Here is a 7737-nt window from a genome sequence, read left to right on the forward strand (position 1 = left end):
ATGATTGTTATGAATTAAAAAGGCATTTTTATAAATATGTGAGGCACCTGGGTGTTTGCTATGTTGTATGCCGCTTTGTAGATGATATGCAAGGGAACATACACTGCATTTGAGTATGCAAAAGCCTTGTAATAATTTCTTGTTGTCTTACTGCTTTTTGTCTTAGCACTGCATGCAAAGATTAATGCCATTTTGGGCTGGCGTTAGATGTAATGCTTAGTACCTTCCTGTGCATGTAGCAGTTGTCTCCTAATACCGATTCAGGCTATTGCAGTTTCCACGTTCATTTTGTCCACAGTCTCCTTCTTTCTTCATTTTACTCAGAAGAATATGGTTGCGTCTTCTGTTAAACATATTCACCTAAAGAGATGGGAAAGATGAATTTGAGTACTTATGGGTCTACTAGTATATTGTTCCTATTTGCTTACATATGTAGAAATCAAACAGTATCTGTTCATAGGCTCTCTACACATTATTGTCATCTCATTTACATTTTTGACTAACCACTTGAGATACCCACGGAATATCAGATTAATTCTCCATTTACATATCTTCATACAGTAAACCCTTCGGGGAAACCTAATCATTTTGATTAACCTCCCAAAACTTTTGAGGGAAGTTAAAGACTGCTCATTAGAATGGATTTGACTGCTAATTTCATTACAACTCTACATTGTCCTTGAAATAACCTTGGCAAGCTCTCTCTCTCTGTCCATCTGTGTGTGTGTGTGTGTCTCTCTCTCTCTAGACAATTTACTCTTTAATGGCTTCAGAGTTTGGTGGGTATCAAGTCACATGATCAAAAATTGTACTCAGAGTGTATACAAATGAGTGATAGATTTTTCCAATAGTCAATCCAGATGGGTGAATAGGTGAAAATACATATTCTGGAAAATTGTGATGCATATCAGACATTCTCCTATACTATGTGGGTGCTTCACAGCTAACAATAGACTGGGTTCAGAGAGAGGCACCTTTGCATTCTATTCCGTGTTGGATAAAAGTGAATATAGATATGTTGGTAGCAAGTTATGAACATAGTGTACTAAACCAGTATTTGTCCTCTTGCTTGGACAAACTTGACCAGCTAAGGCTCTAATTCAGCAAATCACTCAAACATGTGCTTAACTTTAAATTTTAAACACTTTTGTGGTTTTTTAAATACAATTTAAAAATATTGAAACAACGTTATTTTGAACAAAAAAATCAAATCAAACATTTTGTTTCAAAAAGTCAAAACAAAATGTTTTGATATTGGAGGAGACTATTTTTATGACTTTTTTGGGGGGGCTGGGACAATTTGACCAAACTGAAGCAAATTCATGAAACATTTCTGTTGTCAAACCTGCTATTTTTAAAATGTTTTGTACAAAAAACGTCACTTACCTCTCCTAGGTTGATGAGGGGAATGGCAAAAGAGCTTATCTTACAAGAGAAGATTAAAAAAAAAAACTTGGCTTGTCTACGTCTAGCAAAATGAAGGCTGAGAAAAGGATATTTGTGCTCTCTCTAAATCTATGGGGGCGGGGAGGAAGGGGGCTAAGCAACAGGAAGGGCAAAGATCTATTTAAACTAAAGAACAATGTTGGCACAAGACAAATGGATATAAATTGGCCATGAATAAATTAGCTGGAAATTAGAAGAAGGTTTCTAACCATCAGAGGAGTGAGGTTTTGGAGCAGCCTCCCAATAGATGTAGTGGGTACAAACAATCTGACTAGTTTTAAAATGGAATTTGAGCAATTTATTAATGGGATTATATGATGGGGTGTCTTGCGATATCAGGGGTCCAGACTCAATGACCCAGAAAGTCCCTTCCAGTCCTCTGTTCCTTTCCTGGGTTGGGACCTCAGTCCAGAAAGATTTTGAATGCAGTTCAGATATTGTTTCTTTATACAACCGCAGGCCATGTATGATCAGAGCACAGTCCACATTTGCTAAAAGTCAATCTTTTAGACTTGAGTTAGTTCTTTCCTTTAATTTGGTCAACCTATTTTTTTAAAAATCACCTGCTGTTTAATGATTAATGAGGGAGCCTATTTCAGTAATCTTTGAGATGAACCAAAATAATGTTTTTCATTTTTAATTTAAAAGCAGCTCACTGGAGAAGAACATTCCCTCCCAGAGTATTTAAATGACAGAAAGAGGGAATAAATTATGGAAATGTCATTGAGTTTTCACATACAAATCCATTTATTTATCTTCATTATAAGTTAATTTATCTAGTCTGTTTCAATTATAAATGTACATATATTTACATACATCACTGTAGTAGCTCAGTAACTCCCCAAACTGTATTAAGAATAACAATAATCCAGAAGTAACTTCAAAGGTAGCAGATTGCCGCTTCCTTCCCCTGCCTCCCCCCCATACTCGTTTCCCAAATAATTCATCTTATCCTGAAGCTTGTAAGATACTTTCTTGTATGCTTCTGAATTGGCCAAGGATAATATCCATCCTTACACTTATTAATGTGAGACTGCAAGCTACTGATAATACAGGACAAAGGATGCCAGCATGTAATGTCATGGAGCCAAATTTTTCAGTCCATACTAGGGCCAAACACCCAGTGACCACAGTGAATGTTTTGCCTGGGTGAAGAGTGTAGGTTTTGACATTGGACTGTAAACTATGTACAGAACATATTTAACTGTATTTGTAAACCACAATTTACAGTTAGTGTGGTATATTCATAATTAGTATAATACTTGCAGCATATTGTCAGTAAATGTGTACAAAAGAGGCAATGCATTGAACTGGAAATTTATGAACAAAGATACATCATACTAAATGTTGAATCATAGAAATCTAGAGCGGGGCTAGATGAAACATCGTCTAGTTCATTCCCCTATGCTGAGGCAGGACCAAGTATACCTTTCAGGTGTTTTTCGAACCAGTTTGCAAAAACCTTCAGTGATGCGGATTCCATAACCTCCTTTGGTAACCTGTTCCAGAAGAACAGATTCCTGAGGCTTCTCCCATTTAATTTTGTGGGCCACCACTGTCCTTTCCGGGACTGGACAATGGATGAGTATTTGAAGCTGGTTTCATGTAAATAACTTGCTTGAGAGGTATCCCCTACCTGCCTGATTGCTTCACTGCCCTGTTGTGAAGTGATGGTAAAGTTACCCCACAGTTACAGTTTACAGTTGTCTGTATATACGCATACATACACACATTCATAACCCTGGTCTGTATACATGTCTGATAATTACCAAATTCAGAACATCAAGCTTTCATAAAAGACCTTGCTCAATATGTTTCTGTAGGACAGTAACACTGTACACAATCAGTTGATTTAACTGCTTATTTGGGGGGTTTAAACCTCCCTTTCTCAACTTGGGATGTCTGGATCTTGATTGTCCCAGAACCATTTTATAATTAGAGCTTCCAATAGAATTTATGGATGGGTCCACTTTAAAATTTCATTCGATTATTAATAGTATTTGTACTGCAGCTTGGGAGTCCTAGTCATAGACCAGGACCCCATTATATTGCGTGCTTTAAAAACACAAAATAGAAAGCCCCTGCTGGTACAATTTTTTTTTTAACCGTTACAACAAAACACATGAATGGGGAAAATACTTCACACAACTTTCTTCAGTCTCAAAAATCCTTTGGATTAGTGTGAGAGCAGAGGTTCAGGTCAGTTCATAGTTTAACTAAGCCAGTTCATCCATTGCTATTTATAACCCCCTAAAATAAAATGACATTTCATTTGAAAATATGGTGTCTACTACCTGATTTACTACTTGCAAATTCAGTTTGCAACGTACACATTCTCTTTTTCAGACACACATAGCTGTGCTTTAAAAATGTGGTTGCAAATTTAGAACCCAATCCTTCAAACACTCACTAGCGGCCCACTGTTTACTGTCATGAATAGTTTCACTGAAGCCAAATGTATTGCTCATGGTAATGAGCACTAGTTCTGGTTTGCAGGATTAGGCCTTTAAACAGTGCAATGAGATTCCTTTGAAAGTAGATTTAAAAGTGGAGACATCCAGGTTTCCAACTCTAGGGGAAAAACAACTAAAACATCAGACACTCCATTTAAAACTTTGAACAAAGTAAGGGTCATACTAGAGGGTCATGTCTTTGATCCACATACTGATCTTCCGCTCATACTAATAGAGATTGTGTGTGTGGATTGAGGGCAGCATAGGTCCTTTCTGATAGGAAACATCTAATATCTGTTTAGAGACACTTCCATTGCTCTTGCTCTGATTAAAAAAATAACTGTTATCCTGGTCAGGCATTTATGTTTCCAAACAACTACTACCCTTCCTTCACCAAATTCATCTTAAAGGACAAACAGGAGAATTCCTGCTTTGGTTAGTCATTGGATCTCAGTATACAAACACAAATGATAGGCCAAATTATTCCCTGTTGTAATTCTAGTGGAGTTCAGTGAGCTATATCAGGGATTGATTCATCCCAATATTTCCTATTTTAGTTTGAATGTTGTATTTAGTTGAAGTACAAATAAAGAGGATAACCATAATTAAAAATGAGAACATCAGAAAGCTTTTGAAATTTTTAAAACCTAATTAAACATTTAAAAATGCAGTATAGAAACAAGGCTACAAAAGACACATTTGATTGTTTCTGCTGCTTGATGGAACATTTTAAAGCTTGTATAACTGAATGACTAATGAATTATTTGTAAATGTAACAAAAGAAACAAAGGAACTATATTCTCAATGTTCCATATTTATGTTAAATGGCCCCTCTCCCTGGGGGGAAAAAGATTGTGCCAATACATTTTAATGGGCAGTGCAGTGCAAAGGACAGTTTATATACCATCCTGCTCTGAGTACTGAAGAATTAAAGCACCTTTTTTATCCCCCTGCAAAACTGAGGATTGGAAAATAACTTCTGTTGTACAGCAAAGGTGCAGATTTCTACTATAGACCTTAGTTCTTTTCAAAACAACCATTTATTAAGAAACTGGGAGAACTAACAAGAATAGTGGAATTTTGAACCAAATAATCCTTATAACCAAGCTTCTCACCAACATAATCCACTTGCCCCCAAGGAAGATCAGATCTGCACCATGAGGTGTGACCCCTTCAGGAGCTTTGTGGGCTGAGCAGCCTCAAGAGCTCTCCCTTCTGTATATTGGCTTCAGGGGATTGATTTCTCTTCTCTCCATCTGCTTGGCACACCAATAGGATCAGACCACCATTATGTTCGCCCATTTCTCTGTGCCTTTGTTTCATCTGATGTATTGCCTCTACTGGTCTGATTGGCTTTCATTCATTGACTGCTTGTTGGCCTGCTTGACTGCCGTTTTAAATGTGATTTCATCTTAACCAGCTCTTACCCCCATGTTACCAACATTGTTTTGCTGGCTGTTAATCACTGGCCATCTGCTCCCTTTCATTTTCCAATTCCACCTTCCCATTTCATTATTTCTCCATCTCTTCTCTCCTCCCTGTTCCTCCACTCTCCCTCTGTATTTGCTGTTTCCCTCTTCAGGCTTCCACTCCAACTATTGTACCTTTACTCTCCTGCCTTTAATAGCGCATGCCTCTACCCCTTAGCACGGCAGCAATTACTTCCCATGTCTTTTCCCCACTCCCTCTGTCCCATCTCCAACACACACACAAACTCATATTCCATAGATAGCGCTCCAACAAACTGATTGCAGTTCATGCTATCTCTTACTTGCCCTCCTGCCTCCCCTTGAAACCTGAGTTTCCACCTCTATCATTGACTCTTCCTATATGATGGTATCTCCTCCTCCCATACATCACCTTCTCTTGGCAACACTGGTCTGATGCTTTTCCATGCCTGCTACTTCTGATCCTTGCCCTCCCATTTCTTCAGCTCCTTTGAAGTATACTTCTCTGCCTCTTCTCTTCCATCTCTCTCCATCATCTGGATTCCTCTTCCATCTTCCCCTCTAAATTTTACTCCTGTCTGTCCCTCTTTCTCTCTCCACCACTTTCCACCTCTTGTATCTGGGATGACATGAAACTCCTTGGTGAGGACGCCTCTATTCCCACTGTTTCCTGCTCCTCTTCCTTACCTCCTGATTTGACCTTTGGCTCTGGATTGACTCCACCACACACAATGCCAGGTTATGCCCTAGACCTAGTTTTTATCTGCTCTGTCTCTGATCTTTCCCATGCTTAATTCTCTCCATCCAGCCGCCACCTCACCACTATCAGCACTGTTTGCTTTCCTTGGCACCTGTCCCATCTTGTACTGTCTCTGTGATCTTCAAGCCACCGACTAGTCTGATGCTCTCTGCCCCCTTCAAGGAGTCCTATAAACCCTTATTCGCCTTACCTCCATCCCAGTAACTTACCTAAAAGATGTATATTTTAAAAATAAGTCCATAATGAATCATGGAACTAACTCAACATGCCCCTAACTCAGAAGGGAGACAGTGTGGCCTAGAGAATAGAACACTGGACTGGGGTAATGAAACATGGGTTCTATTCCTGGCTGTGCCACTTGCCTGCTGGGTGATATTTGACAGTTACCTCATCCTTCTATACCTCAGTTTCCCCATCTGCAAAATGGGACTAATACTGACCTTTGTGTATCAGTAGATCTCAGTGCAATTTACAATCTCGTATAGAATTTTTATAATTAATAATCCTTCTTTAGTGAATGGCCCAGGCTTTCATACCTGTCACCCACTTATGCATAATGAGAGAATGAGATACATTTTTTCCATCAAGTCTTTCTCTTGCCATCCAGTGCTATGGTCAGTCCCATTACTAGTGTTTTCACAACAAAAAGGCATATTTCTTAGTCCCTTCATTTGATAAATTTGCCAGGAGCAAGAAAAATCAGTCTGATATGAAAGTGTGAGGGAGCTAAAATCTCTGCAGCCACACATGTTCAGTGAGGTTGGGCACAGCACATATTTGCCACAGTTGGAAGCTATTTGAACCAACAACCCACAAAACCAAAGAATATTTACTGAGGTATCTGAATATCTTTACCATTATCCAGAGATATGGTTCATTTCGTCTGTGTGATGACAGCACTGCTCATATTTTTATAAGTGGCTGCTACGAGAGTGTCTTCCTTAGCTTGTAATAAACATGGTGGTTAAAATCTTGGCCATATTGAACTCAATGCCAAAATTCTCTCTGACTTCAGTTCCACCATAAGTATCATGTCTGCATGTGCTCTACAGTCAGCCCCCTGGGGAGAGAATGAGTGTGTGATCCACATGTCATAGATCTGTAGTCAAGTTGCTTAGTGCACTATGGGAAGGCGCTCAGATACTGTCGTGATGAGGGTAGTGTAGGAACCCATATAGAATAGAATGGGAACTGAGGAATATATTTGTGTTTTCCCCTTTAAACAAAAATGCTTTCATTGCCACAACCAACGGAGGAATCAGCACCACTGAAGGCAAGACATCTGGAATGCGAAGACGGAAGTAGAAACACAGATTCCCTCACATTTTACCAGGTTTGTCCAAAGTAATAGATTCCATTTACGTTGAAAACATGTTACTTGTACAGCCTTACTTGCAGCTAATTTTGAGCATTACAGAGACAAACTGAGGTTTAGATCAGAAGCCACAGCCAGGCTGAAGACAGGAAGAATAAACTGAAGTCACTTACAGGTTAAGAACATCCATTTTAACAATACAGGCAAAATTCTGCCCTAGATTGCTCCTGCACAACCCCTCTGAAGTCAGCCTGGCCCCACAGCTGAACACGCTGCTTGCTGGAAAGTTGCTTTTGAACTAGCCTCCAAAGAGCT

The sequence above is a fragment of the Mauremys mutica genome, chromosome 4, assembly GCF_020497125.1.
Source record: "Mauremys mutica isolate MM-2020 ecotype Southern chromosome 4, ASM2049712v1, whole genome shotgun sequence".
Classification (NCBI taxonomy): Eukaryota; Metazoa; Chordata; order Testudines; family Geoemydidae; genus Mauremys; species Mauremys mutica.